At 50.4% G+C, this 18588-nt stretch overlaps 1 pseudogene; it reads right to left on the bottom strand.

The window, feature by feature from the left end:
• Window positions 1–5343: 5343 nt before the first annotated feature.
• Window positions 5344–5443, bottom strand: LOC120362852 (U6 spliceosomal RNA; annotated as a pseudogene).
• Window positions 5444–18588: the final 13145 nt, after the last annotated feature.

Here is an 18588-nt window from a genome sequence, read left to right as displayed (position 1 = left end):
ACTTGAACCAGGATCAGAGGCTGCAGTGAGCCGAGATGGCGCCACTGTACTCCAGCCTGGGCAACAGAATGAGTCTCCGTCTCAAAACAAACACATAAACAAGCAAATATAACCCACTTCAAAATGTTACAAAGATTAAATGAGATCCATAAGCTACTTATAATAACAGTCCTGGCATATTTAAGTAATCAATAAAAAGAGAATAGTTGTTCTTGTTTTTTTAAAACAGTTTTGCTCTTGTTGCCCAGGCTGGAGTGCAATGGCGCCATCTCAGGTCACTGCACCCTCCACCTCCTCGGTTCAAGTGATTCTCCTGCTTCAGCCTCCTGAGTAGCTGGGATTACAGGTGCCTGCAACTATGCCCAGCTAATATTTTAAGTAGAGATGGGGTTTCACCATGTTGGCCAGGCTAGACTCAAATTCCTGACCTCAGGTAACCCACCTGCCTCGGCCTCCCAAAGTGCTAGGATTACAGGTGTGCGCCACCGTGCCCGGCCTGAGAATAGTTGCTCTACATAGAAGTTAACCTCATCTCCTTTTTTTTTTTTTTTTCTTTTTTTTTTTTTAGACGGAGTTTCGCTCTTGTTGCCCAAGCTGGAGTGCAATGGCGCGATCTCGGCTCACCGCAACCTCCGCCTCCTGGGCTCAGGCAATTCTCCTGCCTCAGCCTCCTGAGTAGCTGGGATTACAGGCACCCGCCACCATGCCCAGCTAATTTTTAGTATTTTTAGTAGAGACGGGGTTTCACCATGTTGACCAGGATGGTCTCGATCTCTTGACCTCGTGATCCACCCGCCTCGGCCTCCCAAAGTGCTGGGATTACAGGCTTGAGCCACCGCGCCCGGCCCCTCATCTCCTTAAGGGCTCTGAAAAGGATCCCAAAATGAAAGGTCCTAAAATAAAGAACACTCTGGCAGACTGCTAACTGGAAGGAAACCATTATTAAAATCATAGCACCTCCTAGTACCTTCAAGAATAGCTACAGCTAACACTATCTGGGCAGCCTGTGGCCTCTCCCCTACAAAGATGATTCTCAATCCTTTGTTTAAAAACATGCACAGGACCAGGTGTGGTGGCTCATACCTGCAATCCCAGTCCTTTGGGAGGCTGAGGCAGGTGAATCACAAGGTCAGGAGTTTGAGACCAGCCTGGCCAACATGGCAAAACCCTGTCTCTGCTAAAAATACAAAAATTAGCTGGATGTGGTGGCGCATGCCTGTAATCCCGGCTACTCAGGAGGTTGAGGCAGGAGAATTGCTTGAACCCAGGAGGTGAAGGTTGCAGTGAGCTGAGATTGCACCACTGCACTCCAGCCTGGGTGACAGAGCAAGACTCCATCTCAAAAAAATAAAAAATAAATAAAGAAAACAAAACAGCCCAGTGCAGTGGCTCATGCCTGTAATCCCAGCACTTTGGGAGGCCAAGACGGGTGGATCACTTGAGGTCAGGAGTTCAAGACCAGCCTGACCAATATGGAAAAACACTGTCTCTACCAAAAATACAAAATTAGCCGGGCATGGTAGCACACAGCTATAATCCCAGCTACTTGGGAGGCTGAGGCAAGAGAATCGCTTGAACCCGGGAGTCAGAGGTTGCAGTGAGCCGAGATTGCGCCATTGCACTCCAGCCTGGGCAACAAGATCGAAACTCCGTCTCAAAAAACAAACAAACAAACAAAAACAAACAAACAAAAACAAACAAAAAAACCCCCATAAACATAAACAGAAAAACAAAACAAAACAACAAAACAAACATGCACAGGCCAGGCATGTGGGCTCACGCCTGTAATCCCAGCATGTTGGGAGTCCAAGGCAGGTGGATCGCTTGAGCTGGGGAGTTTGAGACCAGCCTGGGTAACTTACTGAGACCACAACTCTACAAAAAATAAAAAATAAGACTGCACGGCCAGGTCTGTGGCACAGAAAATATGCACAATCCAAAAGCCCTTCCTGGGGTCCTCTGTAGCCTATAGTAGAGACTCAAAAAGTACCTGCTAAATTAATGATTGATAACTGAATGAACTCATGTCTGACCTCTGTCATTCTTGTAGAAATGTACGGTATCCTTGCTAGGCATCTGACCTTGTTGGTGGGCCCCAGGCAACTTTGACCCATTGGCTCCACTGGTCTGCTTGTGGATTAATACCAAACTGGGCTACGTGCTCATTTACACACAGTGGGTGGGGAAAGTTTTCCAACAGCAGCTTGCTTACCTCCACACGGCCCATCTGTGGAGTACACCCACAGGTTCTCCCTTCCCAGAAGAGAAATAAATGGGGAAGCTGAGAAGGGCAAGCCCGCGCTCTCTGGCTTTCTCTCCATGCGACTTATTTGCAGAGCTGGCAAGAAAAACGTTTGAGCTCCGTCTAAGAGGCTCCCAAGGCCCTGGATAAGGATCTTATATAAGCGAGTATGCCCTGGATATGCAGCCAGTCCTTCCCCCTGATGTAAGCCTGGCTCTCTGGGCCCCCAGCAGCTCCAAGCCATATTGTTCCCAGTGGCTCTGCCATTCCCCACCCTCATTCCTGTAAACAAGAGTGAACCTTGATTCAACTCTTGTTCAGTAAACTGCACAGGTTGCCTAGAGCATATCAGATAAGAAGAGGTAATAGCTGGGTAAGTTGGAGCAAGAGCTACTTTACTTAATATCACCATCAGGGAAGTGCCATTTAAAGTTCGATGGGCACGGGATGGCCACGGGAGCGAGGGTGGGACTAGGCAGTAGATAAGTGAGGCCGGCTGGACAGAAACTGTGGTGAACTTGAGGAGTGAGCTCAAACCTTGTCTGAAAAGGGTCCCGGCTCCTTAGCTCCAGTCCACTGCAATCATGAGAGACCAGTGATTTCAGATATAGTAATTTTCAAGAGCAGCCAAAATGTAAACTTTTGACGTCTCCCTAAACTCTAATGATGGCAACTAATTTTTTGAAAGTGTTAAACACTGGGGTTTGTTGTTGTTGTTGTTTCTGTTTTTTGAGATGGAGTTTCTCTCTTGTTGCTGGAGTGCAATGGTGCTATCTCAGCTCACTGCAACCTCCACCTCCTGGGTTCAAGTGATTCTCCTGCCTCAGCCTCCTGAGTAGCCGGAATTATAGGTATGTGCCACCATGCCTGGCTAAATTTGTATTTGTAGTAGAGACGGGGTTTCTCCATGTTGGTCAGGCTGGTCTCGAACTCCTGACCTCAGGTGATCCACCTGCCTCAGCCTCCCAAAGTGCTGGGATTACAGGTGTGAGCCACCACGCCCAGCCAAATGCTGTTTTTTTAAAAGTACATATCTGCATGTGCTCCAAACTGTGGCCTATGATGTACCTGGGGCCACCTGGGAATGGGATGTAAGGGTTCACAACCCTACCCCCAAGCTAGGGGCGAGTCTCTGCATTGAGGACCTCAGTGGAAGGCTGTCCCTACGGCCACAATCTCTAGGAAAGAGCATTTTGCATGTTCCTGATAGAAATGAGAGCATACAAGGGGCCTCTTCACCCAACAAATTAGACAAAAAGCAGCTCTCTTCACCTTCAGCTGGTGGTACGCGTTACACTTGTACTTGGGACTGCAGCCTCCCAGCCTTTGCTCCAGGAATGCCCTGTCCCCTTCCTGTCCACCTGCTTTTGCCAGGTTCACTCACATTTTCCAGCTCACACCTTTTCAGTGTTCACATTTTTCAGTGACCTCTCCCCTTCACAGACTGGGATATGTGGCCTTCTCTTGAGTTCCTATGATGTTCGGTTTTATAATCGTGAATTTACAGCTAGAATGTAGGCCAGAGACCTTGCCTGGACAGTGCCTGGTACTTAGTAGGTATTGGTGAATTTTAGTTGAACAAATGAATGTCTAATTGCCAAGAGTGGAGGCTAGTGGGTGAAAGGAATTTAGATTAGGGGTAGAAGAAAAAAATTCAGCCCATTCAGCTATTTTGAGCTGGGACTCACTAGAAACCTGTAATTGTACCTTAAGAAAACTTGGTCCTGCCGGGCGCGGTGGCTCAAGCCTGTAATCCCAGCACTTTGGGAGGCTGAGGCAGGTGGATCACAAGGTCAAGAGATCGAGACCATCCTGGTCAACATGGTGAAACCCCGTCTCTACTAAAAATACAAAAAGTTAGCTGGGCATGGTGGCGCGTGCCTGTAATCCCAGCTACTCAGGAGGCTGAGGCAGGAGAATTGCCTGAACCCAGGAGACAGAGGTTGCGGTGAGCCAAGATCAAGCCATTGCACTCCAGCCTGGGTAACAAGAGCGAAACTCCGTCTCAAAAAAAAAAAAAAAAAAAAAAGAAAACTTGGTCCTAAGCCTATAATCCCAGCCCTTTGGGAGGCCGAGGCGGGTCGATCACGAGGTCAAGAGATTGAGACCATCCTGGTCAACATGATGAAACCCCGTCTCTACTAAAAATACAAAAAGTTAGCTGGGCATGGTGGCGCGTGCCTGTAATCCCAGCTACTCGGGAGGCTGAGGCAGGAGAATTGCCCGAACCCAGAAGGCGGAGGTTGCGGTGAGCCGAGATCGCGCCATTGCACTCCAGCCTGGGTGACAAGAGCGAAACTCTGTCTCAACAAAAAAACAACTTGGTCCTTTGAATCTTGCAGGCTTTTAGGTCTTTAAGTACCTGCCACTGAAATGTAAATGTCACTTAGATGGGGGCGTACACACTTTAGATCATATGTGAGAGAGGCTTCATTATCAATCAACTCCCTAAGTGGATTTACCTAAAAGGTAACTACCTGGAGAGAAGAAAGCTGGGCTGGCGCCAAAATAGGACTCTGGACTGTGCAGCAGGAGAGGGAGAATAGATTCCACAGCTACTACTGATTCCATCCAGAGAAATGCTTCCCAATATCTACTTTGGAGGCTGGCTGGGGGCTGATGAAAATGGGGTAGGAGTTGTCAGGAAATAGGGGGCCTAGCGTCAGGGCTGACGATAACTTGTAATAGAAGTCTTCAGTATCTTGAACTAGTCTCTTCCCCACTCTGAGCCTCTTTTCTTTTCTTTTCTTTTTGAAAGTTTTTAGTTCATTAATCATCTTGTGAAAAATCCACGATGGCCACAGATGACATCATTGCACCACCTTTTCTCCTTCGTGAGCCTCAGTTTTCCCATCTGTAAAATGAGTCACTTGTGCTAAATTATCTCTTGCCATTCTATTTTTGTTTTCACATGGAACAGAAAAAAAAAAAAAATCTATCTCCTCTGTTCTATTTGCTGCCGGCACATGACCTAGGTCTTGTCCTCGTGACAGTCATATGACAGCTTCCTGCCTCCCTGCCTTACCGCCGGAATGATCTTCACCCTGGGACGATGCAAACTCTATTTTCTTTCTTTTTTTTTTTCCAGTTTTTTTATTTATAAAAATATGGAATGCTTCAGAAATTTGTGTGTCATCCTTGCGCAGGAGCCATGCTGATCTCCGTATCATTCCAGTTTTCGTGTCTGTGCTGCTGAAGCACGGATGCAAACTCTATTTTCATCACGCCATTCCCTTCCTGCTCTTTCTTTGCTGTTCTGTATCCCTAAGATGGGAATCCAAGGCTCTCTCAATCTTTCCAACCCCAAACTCCCTGTGCAACAGCCTAGCCAGGCCAGAACCCCTCACCTTGTCAGATTCTCTCCTGCTCACCTTTCCTTGCAGCTCTGCCTACATCTGCAAGTTTCTCTACTCTGCCAATTGACATGGCACAAATCACTTTCTTCCAGGATGTACACCCCTACTGTGTGCTGAACACCCACTATTGCCAGGGACTCTGCCTGGTACCTTACACAGTCTCTGAGATCTTCCAACCTCAGATTCACAGATGAAGAAAGTAAGGCACCAGGAACTAGAAGGGGTAGAAATGGGTTTAAAACCCAATGCACCTGCCTCCAGTGATGATGCTGTTTTTCTTTACGGCTGCCTCTTCAGGATGCCTTCCCCGAATAATGCCACTTGTCCTCTCCACACATTCTTACCTCGGGGGTTTCCAGCATTCATGCATAAGGTTTAAAACAGCTCACATCTTTATGACATAGTTCTTACTTCAGAATCCCTTAAGGATGTATACACACAGTTTATTACTGTTCACATTTTTATAGTAAACACAAAGCACAAAGCTGTGTGTGTGTGTGTGTGTGTGTGTGTGTGTGTTTTGTTTGTTTTGTTTTTGTTTGTTTGTTTTTGGAGATGGAGTCTCGCTCTTTCACCCAGACTGGAGTACAGTGACACGATCTCGATCTTGGCTCACTGCAACCTCCGCCTCCCTGGCTCAAGCCATTCTCCTGCCTCAGCCTCCTGGTCAGCTGGGATTACAGGCACCCGCCACCACACCGGGCTAATTTTTGTATTTTTAGTAGAGACAGGGTTTCACCACGATGACCAGGCTGGTCTCAAACTCCTGACCTCAGGTGATCCCCCAGCCTCAGTCTCCCAAAGTACTGGGATTACAGGTGTAAGCCACCACGCCCGGCAGCACACTGCTTTGAGTTGATGTGTGGTGGCTCTGCAGCCCTTCTCCCCTCTCCAACTGTCGTCACTCATGCCTCCATGGCAAGAACCATTGTTTCTAGTTCTTTTTTCACCTCCATGTGCTTGTCTACCACTCTGCAAGGAGCAGGCCTCAGTACGTCGACTGCTGGATGAAAGATGGGTTGAACAAACCATGGTGTGGTCCTCAGGTAGCTGTGGGGCAAGTGTCCCCTCCTCACCACCGCTCCATCCTCCCACTCTAAACCTAAAAGGAAAAGTGCTCTATTTGGGAGTCTCCGGAGGGCATCAAGGAACTCTGTAAGCTAAGCCTGCCTGCATACGTGGTTCCTGGCATAAGCTCTACACACTAGGGAACATGTTCTTGGGTGGATGCTGATGGCAGGGTTTTGTTTGATCTCGGTGAAGTCAGTTCCACCCTGAACCTCAACAACTGGAGATCATAAGCAGTAAACAGGCAGATACAGATGGTGATCTAGATAAGTTTGGTAATAACTGGAGACTTAACTTTGGAATGAGCTTTCACATTACACGGGCTTTCACATCACATGGGCTGAAGAAGACGGATGATTCAGTCTTCATGCCTGGACCACGGGTTTACTTTTACATGGGCCACAGAGGTTTAGAAGCTCTGGCTGAGGATAAGGAGGCCAAGCCTTTAGAGGAGTCTTTCCTATATGATTGCTCTTGTCCTCGTTCAAGGCAAGCTGGTGCTAGAGAGGGATGATCCCTTTACTGTGTAAGCGTTAGTGGGGGACTGGGAGGAGGATGGTGCATTTCAGCAACTCAGCTGTTAGTTCCCAGCAGCTGCTGGGTGCCAGGAGAAGTGCAATTAAGCGCCTGACCACCCCCTCCCCCCAGCTCCTCCCCAGCCTAGTTAGTCCCCTGCAAACCCTTTCTTCGTGGGCAGAGTGTCCCCTTGCCAGCTGCCTGCTCCTCCAGGTGTTTCCTGTACTCTCTATTTACTGGTTGGGGTGGCTGAGGGCGGGGAGAGGGAGCCTGTTTTGGCTTCCTGTTAGCCAATGGCAGTGGGTGTGGGGAAGGCTGGTGCTCCTGTATCTGGGGGGGCTAACCGCAAGCAGCAGCTGCCTCCTGACACCTGCCTTTCTGAGAGCGTATAAACAGGGTCCAGGGAGGAAGAAGTCCTCCTGAGCAGGGCAGGCACTTCCGTTGGGTCAGGCTGGAGGAGGTCATTTCATAAGCACCCAACCTCCATTCTTTCCAGGGGAAAAGGGTGAGGTCAGGGCCTAAAGTGTGGGTCACCCCAAGGACCTCAGGCCACCCTGGACTCTAACCCCTACATGAGAAGCCCCGGTGGTGCTGGCTGCACCTCCACTGTCCACCTGCCATGAAATGGATGGCACTGCCTCCCCAGGCAAGGGCCAAGAGTGGACGGTGAGATCTTGGCAAAGCCTCCATTTCCTTACCTGAGACCTGAAACAGCTACACAGTCCCCATCTTTACCTCGGCTCCGCAAATCCAGCCAGCTTGGTGCAGAGACACCATCAGGTGTTTCCTCCTGGCCATTCTTTCCAAGAAGGCAGGACAGTATTTTTGGTTCCAGTTTTTTCATTCCAGTTGAAATAACACACTTGTCTATGTATGTATGATCCTTCCCTTCCTTCCCTTCCTCTCTTCCTTCTGTCCTCCCTCACTCCTCCCCTCCCCTCCCCTCCCCTCCCCTCTTCTCCCCTCTCCTCTCCTCTTCTCCTCTCCTCTTGACAAGGTATCACTCTGTCACTCAGGCTGGAGTACAGTGGCATGATCTTGGCTCACTGCAGCCTCAACCTCCCTGGTTCAAGTGACCCTCTTGCCTCAGCCCCCTGAATAGCTAGGACGACAGGCGTGCACCACCGCACCCAGCTAATCTTTGTATTCTTTGTACAGACAGGATTTCACCATGTTGCCCAGGCTGGTCTCAAACTCCTGAGTTCAAGCTATTCACCCGCCTTGGCTTCCCAAAGTGCTGGGATTACAGGCTTGAGCCACCATGCCCGGCCTCCTCAGAGCAATTCTATAGCATTGACGTTGTTACCCTTAGACTACAGATGAAGAAACGGAGGCTCAGAATGTTAAGCAAATCACCTATGGGCACAGTGCTAGCAACTGGCAGTCAGGTTTGAATCCAAGACTGGCTGAATACACAAGAAAAATGACAGCAAACAACCCAGGGTTTTTTCTATTTCTTCTTGTCATGCTTGGTACTCTTGTCTTCTGGATTCCAGGAACTTTCACACAAAGCCACAGTTTATTTTGCAGATAGTCTACAGAAGATAAGCAGTCTGACATCCCAATCTTCCTCATCTCTTATGCCCAAGCTCAGATCATCTTCCTCTGTGAAATCACTGCCATTCAGCCTAATGTGAAGTGATGTTTTAAAAACCTGCAGAGCTCTTATAGCAAGCAGCTGCTGCTCCCTCCCACTGTATGTCTTCCATGGGTTTCTTTTTTGTGCATATGTCATATTTCTTTCTTTCTTTTTTTTGAGATATAGTCTCGCTCTGTCGCCCAGGCTGGAATGCAGTGGCAAGATCTCGGCTCATTGCAACCTCCGCCTTCCAGGTTCAGGCGATTCTCCTGCTTCAGCCTCCCAAGTAGCTGGGACTATAGTCACCTACCACCATGCCCGGCTAATTTATTTTTATTTTTATTTTTATTTTTATTTTGAGATGGAGTTTCGCTCTTGTTACCCAGGCTGGAGTGCAACGGCGCGATCTCGGCTCACCGCAACCTCCGCCTCCTGGGTTCAGGCAATTCTCCTGCCTCAGCCTCCTGAGTAGCTGGGATTACAGGCACGCACCACCATGCCCAGCTAATTTTTTTGTATTTTCAGTAGAGACGGCGTTTCACCATGTTGACCAGGATGGTCTCGATCTCTTGACCTCGTGATCCACCTGCCTTGGCCTCCCAAAGTGCTGGGATTACAGGCTTGAGCCACCGCGCCCGGCCTGCCCGGCTAATTTTTTGTATTTTTAGGAGACAGGGTTTCACCTTGTTAGCCAGGATTGTCTCAAGCCCCTGACCTCGTGACCCGCCCGCCTCAGCCTCCCAAAGTGCTGGGATTACAGGTGTGAGCCACTGTGCCCGGCCACATATGTCACATTTCAACTTAAATATAAGGTCCTAGAGATCACCTCTGATGTTGCCCAACATTCACACAGCATCTGCATCTAGCAGTATCTGGGCATGAAGCTGAAGCGAGACGGACTGAGGAGACCAGGTAGTCTAGATCACGGGTCCCCAAACTATGGCCCGCGGGCCGCATGCGGCCTCCTGAGGCCATTTATCTGGCCCCCCGCCGCACTTCAGGAAAGGGCACCTCTTTCATTGGTGGTCAGTGAGAGGAGCACAGTATGTGGCGGCCCTCCAACGGTCTGAGGGACAGTGAATTGGCCCCCTGTGTAAAAAGTTTGGGGACGCCTGGTCTAGATCCTCTAGGGAAGCCTCTCTCTTCTACCCTTTGCCTCGCTCCAATTGGAGAAGTCCCGGTTTAATACAGACTGGCCAGCCAGACGCTTTGCTTCATCCTAATCAGGCATTTCAGAGGCTGACTTCCCAGCCCTGGTACAAAATGCAGGAACTCTCTGTGTTCATTGTGACCCACTTCCTTTCTTACTGGAGCCTGCTCAGCGTGGAGGCGTAGGTCTCAGTAGCTTCTCTTGTTTTCACAAAAGGAAAATAATCTCTCCGTCATAATTACTGCTTGACCAATAGGCTTCTCCTGCGACACCTCCCTGGGGGAAAGAAAATGGAGCACTGATTGTTTCCTAGGATGAGATTCAAAGACATCCAGAAGGGTGGAACAGGATGCAGCAGCACTTGTTGAGATTATGGTGCCATTTGAATGTCAGGGACTGATGAGGATCCATGCTGGCCTTGGAGTCCAGAGGTTGTTATCTGGGTCTAGCATGGGGCCAGCTGCAAATGGCAGCTTGAAACTCATTTTTTATAGTTTTGAGTTTTCAGCCACCAGCCTGGCAGGCAAGTAATGACTGTTGGGGCAAGTGTCCTCTTATAGGCAGAGACAGGTCCTTTCGAGAAGTATCGGGAGAGCGGAGAGTAGAGGAGAAGGAACAGGGATTGGTTCTCAGGGTGTTGCCTGTCCAAAGGAGGTGATAGGATAATTATATATGAAAGCACCTAAAACACTGACTACATGGGGTTGAATGCAAATCATGGAATTACACAGAATGATCTACATCAGTGCTCGGATGTTTGCTAAACAAATGGAAATGATCAGAGATGGGTGAGGTTAGCTTCAGCAAGGATTGGGAAAGACAGATGTTTTGAGAAATGCCTTTGTAGCTAACATCTTTACGACCTTATTTATGCCCAGGAGGACATTCCAGCCACTTCTGAGCACTGGCACTTTGGCCAACACAAACCACAGGAGGTCAGGTGGGTGGGCAGGAGAGCAGGGCATGAGGCCAGTTAGAAGGAGAGCATCAAGTACTGTCACCTGTGTTTCCTGGGTAGCAGCTATGCTCCTCCATGCCCCCTATCCTCCCCTAACACCAGTATCACCACCTTAGCCCTCTGCAGAAAGAACAATGGTGGGCGGGGCGTGGTGCTCAGGCCTGTAATCCCAGCACTTTGGGAGGGCTGGGCGGGCAGATCATGAGATCAGAAGTTCAAGACCAGCCTGGCCAACAGAGCGAAACCCTGTCTCTACTGAAAATACAAAAAAATTAGCCAGGCGTGGTGGCTGGTGCCTGTAATCCCAGCTATTCTTGAGAGAGTAGGAGAATCGTTGAACTCAGGAGGTGGAGGTCGCAGTAAGCCGAGATCTTGCCATTGCACTCGAGCCCGGAAGACAGTGCAAGACTCCATCTCAAAAAAAGAAGAAAGGAAGAACTGTGGCATTTAGCCTAGAAGAATGCATGCCTATGGCCTCAGAATCATAACTTCACTAAACTATGATTAAGACATAGGAATGGTTCTCTTTTATTCTGAATGTATTGACCTCAATAAATAAACTAAATAAACTCTTAGTAGAGTTCCCCTTAAATCCTCCCAAGTCAGGCTAAATTGATGGAAAGCAGAGAGAGAAGGGAGACAAAAATCTGAGATTCGGGAAGTTGAGGGGAGGGCGCTAGCCTTAGCTCAGCCTCCAACCCTACTCTCTAAAAAAAGATCTCTGCACAGCCTTGAACCTTTCTACTCTCAGTTGCCTCATGAGGTAACAGATGTGAAGTACTCTGAACTATGTTCATTTAAAGTGCCATGCCCACTCCACTTCCTGGGAGCTGTGGGTGTGGGGAAATTGAGAGTAAAGCCTGACACAGCTTCTCCTGATGGAGCATCAGTGTGCTCTCTACCACACTAGGAGGTAGGAGGGTGGGTGTTTTCCACTCCCCAATTTACAGAGAGGAAACTGGAACTCGAACAACCCAGATGACTTGCCCAGAATTACACAACACGCATACGGTGAGCTAGACAGGAAGCTGAGTTTTCCGACTCCTGGCCCACTCCTAGCTTCTTAATGTTTGCGGGAATGTGTGGAAGATTTTAATAGAATCCCATTCTGGAGCAAGTCAAACTTTATCATGTAACTGCAGAGCACCCAGGTCCTGCTATTCCCCACCTGTCCCAGAAGCCTCAGACTTTCCATTTAACCCTATTTCTGAAGAGGCAAAACAACTCGAGTCAAGGGATTTTTGCCTAATGAAAGCCTCAAAGTATAAAGTCCCAAAGTATTGCGGCTTAGTGCTGCTGCCCCAAACTGAAGTCTTCCTTTCCAGGGGCCCCGGCTCTGGGCAGGGCTGGCCAGAAGCCGAGGAGGAGCATGGGGCAGAGCTTCCCCAGAGGACAGATGGGCTAGGCTGGCCGTGGTGCCTGTGCTTTCAACAAACTTTTTGTTTTCCAGCCAAACGTGCAGCGTCCAGTTGCCTCTCACCTCCTGCTCCCTGGCAGCCCACCGGCTACCCCATCCTGCCTTCGGATTGGCCCTGAGCAGCCGATGGGCTCTAGAGGGACGGGGGTCTTTCTCCTTTATGACTTGGGAGATGGATGAAAGGAGGCTTGCAACTGGTGTGGGGCAACTGTTGCCATCTGTCTGGTGGGATGTCACCAGGGAAGGTCTCGCCCATTCACTCCTTCACGCACCGCTGGCTTGGGCCTTTTGTTTGCTTGGCCGGGGATGGGGGCTGCTGTAGCGGAGGGAGGCCTCGGGTGAGAGCAGCAGTTTCTTTGTGTCTGGACCAAACTTCCAGTGACTCACTAGGTTAATTTGCATGAGGATGCTGCCCAAGCCCCAAACCACTCAAGTGATTGACACCCCCTCCCTCCTTTGGTCACACAGCTCCCCAGAGTCAGAGGGAGATAGCCTGGCTCCCGCACTGGGATAAGGAGCAGGCAAAGCCTCTGGGTCCTCTCTCTCCACCCTGGTCCCTTTGCCCTTCCCAGGGCGACGTGGATCTGGTGTTTTCCTCCCCCCCCCACCCCTAGCCTGGAAGAGCTGACATCCAAAGTCCGGCTGCCTCCCCACCCCCATCAGTCCCTTACAGCTCTGTTCTTTTTGTTTGTTTTTTCTGTGGACTAGGCCTGGCAGGCGGAGGGGCCAAAGCAGGAGAAAAGACCCATTAGCCACCGCCCGGCAGCTGAGCAGGAAAAGAAAGGAGCTGAATAGAGGCGGTGGGGTTGGCAGCCCTCCAGCCCAGCTCCTGGTCTTTGAATAAACACCCCAGCCAGAGGCTGGGGATCAGTGTAGTGAGGCTTTGGGGCATTTAATTATTTAAAGGTCTCAATTCGAGGAGCTAAGTCCCTTGGGAAGGGGGAGGACAGGCAGATGGTGTGCCCAGGAGCGGGGAAACGCGTGCAGGGTGGGGTGGAGGACGGGGGTGGGGAGGAAGCGGGTACTGAGCCAGGGCATGGCTCAGGGAGTAAGACCATGGGGGAATGGGAAGTGAAACAGTTGACTGCCCTCTGGACCCAAGCAGCACCCTGCAAATAGCCGTTCCCAACACCAGCTGGGGGCAGGTTCTCAGCCTCTTCTTCCTGTACCCCTGCTCAACATTCCCCAGATTCAAAGTTGGTGTCTGCCCTAAGAGAGATCCATTTTCAAAATACACAACAAAGCTGTGAAGTTTGGGGGATGAATACTTCACCTTTCTCCTGGCTCTGAGACATGCCCCGGGCTGGTCCAGGGAATCAGGACTGGACAGATGGGAGGATTTTCTCTGGCTTCATTTTTCTTTTTTTTTTCGCATAATGGTGAAATTCGCCTATAAAATCTAGCATTTTGTCTGGTTTCATTTTATGTGGTGAAACCACAGGATGAATCTCTTGGGAGTCTGGAGAAATCTCTTGGAAATCTCTCTCTCTCTCTCTTTTTTTTTAGACGGAGTCTTACTCTGTCGCCAGGCTGGAGTGCAGTGGCATCATCTTGGCTCACTGCAACCTCTGCCTCCCGGGTTTTAGAGATTCTCTTGCCTCAGCCTCCTGAGTAGCTGGGACTACAGATGGCCGCCACCACACCCGGCTAATTTTTGTATTCTTAGTAGAGATGGGGTTTCACCATGTTGGCCAGGATGATCTCAGTCTCCTGACCTTGTGATCCACCCGCCTCGGCCTCCCAGTCTTGGGAGACTTAAGCACTGTAAACCGAAAGTCCTGCTCTTGTGGGGGCGGGGGTCAGGTGCTGCTTCGAAAGGCAACCATTCTAGCCATTTCCTTCGACAAAGTAGCAGGAAATCTACATTTTCTAGAACCAAGTCGGATGGGTCTCCCAGGTGGAAACAGACTACCTAGGTACAGCTAGCTCTGTGACAACAGGCAAGTTACCCAACTTCACACCGCCTGTTTTCTCACCTGAAAAGGAGGATCATTCCTGCTTGGTACTGTTGAGAGGACTGATTTTTGTGAGTTGCTCAAAAGGATACCCAGCTCTTAGAAAGTACACAATAAATGTGATTAAATATTATGGCCATTATGAGAACAGGAGGCACGTATCTAGGTTACACGATGCAAAGAGAGAAACAGGATTGGGGAATTGAGTATGAGGCCAAAGGAGAACGTGTGAGGGTGTAGCTTGGCCTCTGCCCTTTCTCCCTTGTGCAACTGGGCTGCGGGTGGAAAAGCGAGCCCCTCCGGTGCAGACCCTTGCTTTGCAGCACTTTGGGCGTTACTGTTACACGGTGAGAAGGTGCGCGATTTTCGTCTCCTGCTTCTTGGGGCCCCTTTCACGCTCTCTTAAGCCCCTCCGGGCCTGCAAGGTCAGCTGGTCACTTCGGGGACACCCGCTGCAAGACAGCCCCGTCTGCAGTTCGTATCTGGTCTGCCTCCCAAGTTAGGTGGGTGATTTTTGCACCTCCTCGCGTTTGCAGGTCTCTCTTCCCCAACATGCTCGGTGGTGAGGGTGAGGGGGCGACGGCGACGCCTCGCACCCCGGGACCGTGGCGGCCGAGGCGACCCCACACGGGCTGCCTGGAGTCAGACCTGCCCGACAAGGCAGCTTCGGGGAGGAGGGAGACGGCGCCGGCTGGCGGTGCGAAGGCCGGCAGGTGTCTGGCTCCCTCCCTCCCGGATGTGGGCCCTCGGCCGCCCCCCTACCCGCCCCCCACGTCCTTCAGTCCCCAAGAGCAGCTGGCTGGGACCTGTCAGAACCACCAAACGCCCTGGCAAGTCTGCTCTCTCGGCTCGGCAACAGCGGCCGAGCTGCAGCCGCCGCCCGCTCGGGGGAAGCCCCACCTTGGCAACAAGCTGCTGATTGGTTGGCCCGGGGGCGGCGCGGACCAATCCAAGCCCTCCCTGACGCCGCGGCGTTTGGCGAAGTATTCACGGGGGAAAAAGAGGGAGCAAGGTGGGGCGCGAGGTGGCTTCGGAGCGCGCTTGCTCCCCCGGCCGCGGTGGAGAATGGGGCCTTTCAGAGACGGGGGAGGCGGGGCGGCTGCTGGGCTGGGGCCTTCTCGCCACCTGCCGCGGGCGGAGCTCAGGTCCCTGGAGCCTCCAAGGCGTCCCTGCCTCTCAGGGCCCCGCCCCGCGCTTCTTGAGCGATCTGGGGGTTCGGGGGTGAACCCTTTCCCGTCCTCCTTCCGGAGCCCCGCAGGCTTTGGGCACAGATTTCCCCAAGTCCGAGCTCAGGCTCTCTTCCTTTTCTTCTCGGGTTTCTGTGTGCGTGCGCCCTCCTATGGCCGAGTGAGTTGAGCGCCGTCTGCCATCGCCAATCGGCCGCCCTCGGAAACCAGACACCCTAACCTATCTTCAATAACGTTGTCCTTCCACCCCAGGGCGCAGAAGCACACACACACCTACACACTCAGAGAATGCGGCACAGTAGCTTCGAGATTAAGACTCAAGAGACAAGGGACCACGATTCGACCCTAGCCTCTGCCACTTTCTGGCTGTGTTACTTTGAGCAGTTACTTAACCTCTCTGAGCTTCAATTTTCTCCTATGAAAAATACTCATGATAATAATGGCACCTGTCTCCTGGCATTATTCTGACAAAATGCCCGGCACATAATTGTCTCGTAAATGGTGATTTTTTTTTTTTCTTTTGACGGAGTCTTGCTCTGTCGCCCAGGCTGGAGTGCAGTGGCACGATCTCGGCTCACTACAACCTCCGCCTCCCGGGTTCAAATGATTCTTCTGCCTCAGCCTCCCGAGTAGCTGGGACTACAGGAGCGCACCACCACATCCAGCTGATTTTTGTATTTTTAGTAGAGACAGGGTTTCACCGTGTTGACCAGGATGGTCTCAATGTCTTGACCTCATGATCCACCCACCTCAGCCTCCCAAAGTGTTGAGATCACAGGCGTGAGCCACCGCGCCCGGGTAAATAGTGATATTATTTTAGGTATTAATGCCAAAGGAATGAGTATCTCTTTCTCACATTTTACCTCAGCTGACCATTCTTGATTTAGGTGCGGGGGATAGCATTAGATCCTAAGGACATTTAAAGTCTTATTAGTAAAGTAATCTAAGACTCAGAATGGCACAGTATGGTTTCAAAGCCATGGGCTGGGTCTTCCGTTTAGCTCCTAGATTTTTACTAAGGGAGAAATCTCTTGGCAAGACTGTATTTTCTCTTTTCCGCAAGGTCTTTTCTTCAAATTTCCCCCTCTCAAACATTTTCAGAACAGCAGCACCCAAGGATTTACAACTCCCTTTTTAACAGGATTTAACTTTCCCCTTTTGTGAGGTAGAGCACTCCGTAAATGTTCTCTCTCTCTCTCTTTTTTTTTTTTTTTTTTTTTTGAGACGGAGTTTCGCTCTTGTTACCCAGGCTGGAGTGCAATGGCGCAATCTCGGCTCACTGCAACCTCCGCCTCCTGGGTTCAGGCAATTCTCCTGCCTCAGCCTCCTGAGTAGCTGGGATTACAGGCACGCGCCACCATGCCCAGCTAATTTTTTGTATTTTTAGTAGAGACGGGGTTTCACCATGTTGACCAGGATGGTCTCGATCTCTTGACCTCGTGATCCACCCGCCTCGGCCTCCCAAAGTGCTGGGATTACAGGCTTGAGCCACTGTGCCTGGCTTATAAATGTTCTCTCCGTATACGTACATCAACAAACACTAAGATGGGCTTGTATGTTTTCCCCAAGCCCCTTTCCTGAAGTCTTTTCTTGTCACCTTGTCAACCCTTCTGCATTCTCTTGCCTGCCCGAAACATACCACATGCTGATACATACATTGTCTTCAGTGAACATGGAGACTGGCTGTTCAGTGCTCACAGACCCCTGGCAGCTGGCCAGGTCTAGCACCTGCTGGGCTTGGTTGATGTTTTACATTGTTAAGAACAGAAGCAGTGATGCATCTGGGGCATTTCAGTGGTGCCTGATGGCCGGATCAGGGAGGAGAGCAAGGGGCACACAGCGACAGGATACAGTTCAATGGGGAGCCAGTAAGCCTGGGGTTCAGTGTTGAGTCTATGCCTTTAGGGGGACAAGTCAATTAAACGTGCTAGGTCCCAGTTACCCTGTCTGTAAAGTGGGGTGCTTCATACCTGTCTCCTTACCGCATAGATGCGTCAGAAAAATAGATGTCATAGAATTGAAAGTACTTTATATTTTCTGAGTAAAAAAAGGTGTGTGGGTGTGGCAGGGGTGGATGTGTAATGGGTTATTAAATCCCTGCCCTGCCACTCTTTTCATTGGACCCCAAAGAATATGATTCCACAGATGTCATTAAAAACTTATGAATGCAGCTCTGTGTTAACTGTTGGGGAGTATTTGCAGGAATCATATGATGTGATCCCTACCTTTAAAGAACTTACAGTCTAACCAGGTTGCTCAGCTAACACATGAAGCATTTACTACAACGGTCCCTCAACCCATCCAGGTCTGTCATCTGATCATCTGGTGACGGGACGGTGGAGCCGATCGTCGGGTGTGCCTCTCCCCAAGCAGCACGAGTGCTGCCCCTTACCTCTCCCTTCTGTCCTTGGCGGTCTTACAAACCATCCTTGCTGCTGCCTTCAGTGTTTATGATGCCGAGTCCTGGGCTTGGGATGATAGTGCATTCATTGGAGTCTTCTCTCCTGCTCACCCCGATGCTGCCCTTCACCCACATTCACCCAGCGCCTGTTCCTGATGCTTTCTCGCCTGCACCTGCCATCACCGCTGCCCACAAATGCGAATACAGCCATCACAGCTGCAGCTGCTACTCTGGGGTGGACTCTGGTTGGGGCATTGGGGATGCTGTTGTCCCTGCCTCTCCCATACTGGGATAAAAGGGCCATCTCTCTTCCCGCTTCCATGAGAGGAGGAAGAGAGCTAGTGTATCCCTCTAATCTCTGCATTTGCTCCTTAGGTTAGGCAGCCTAGAAAAGATGCAAGGTAGCCAGGTGCAGTGCACACACCTGTAATCCCAGAACTTTGGGAGGCAGAAGCCAGAAGACTGCTTGAGCCCCAGGAGTTCGAGACCAGCTTGGGCAACATAGGGAAGACCTGCGTCTACAAAAAAAAAAATTCAAACTAGCCAGGCTGCAGTGAGCTGTGATTGTGCCACTGCACTTCAGCCTGGGCAACAGAACGAGACCTTGTGAAAAAAAAAAAAAAAAAAGTGCAAGGAGCTCACTTTTTTTTTTTTTTTTTTTTTTTTTTGGTCTAAGATGAAGTTTCACTCTTGTTGCCCAGGCCAGAGTGCAGTGGCAGGATCTTAGCTCACCGCAACCTCCACCTCCTGGGTTCAAGC

Source organism: Saimiri boliviensis, chromosome 14 (genome assembly GCF_048565385.1).
Source record: "Saimiri boliviensis isolate mSaiBol1 chromosome 14, mSaiBol1.pri, whole genome shotgun sequence".
Classification (NCBI taxonomy): Eukaryota; Metazoa; Chordata; class Mammalia; order Primates; family Cebidae; genus Saimiri; species Saimiri boliviensis.
The sequence above is the reverse complement of the archived record's forward strand: the minus strand, read 5'-3'. Positions and strand labels throughout refer to the sequence as shown.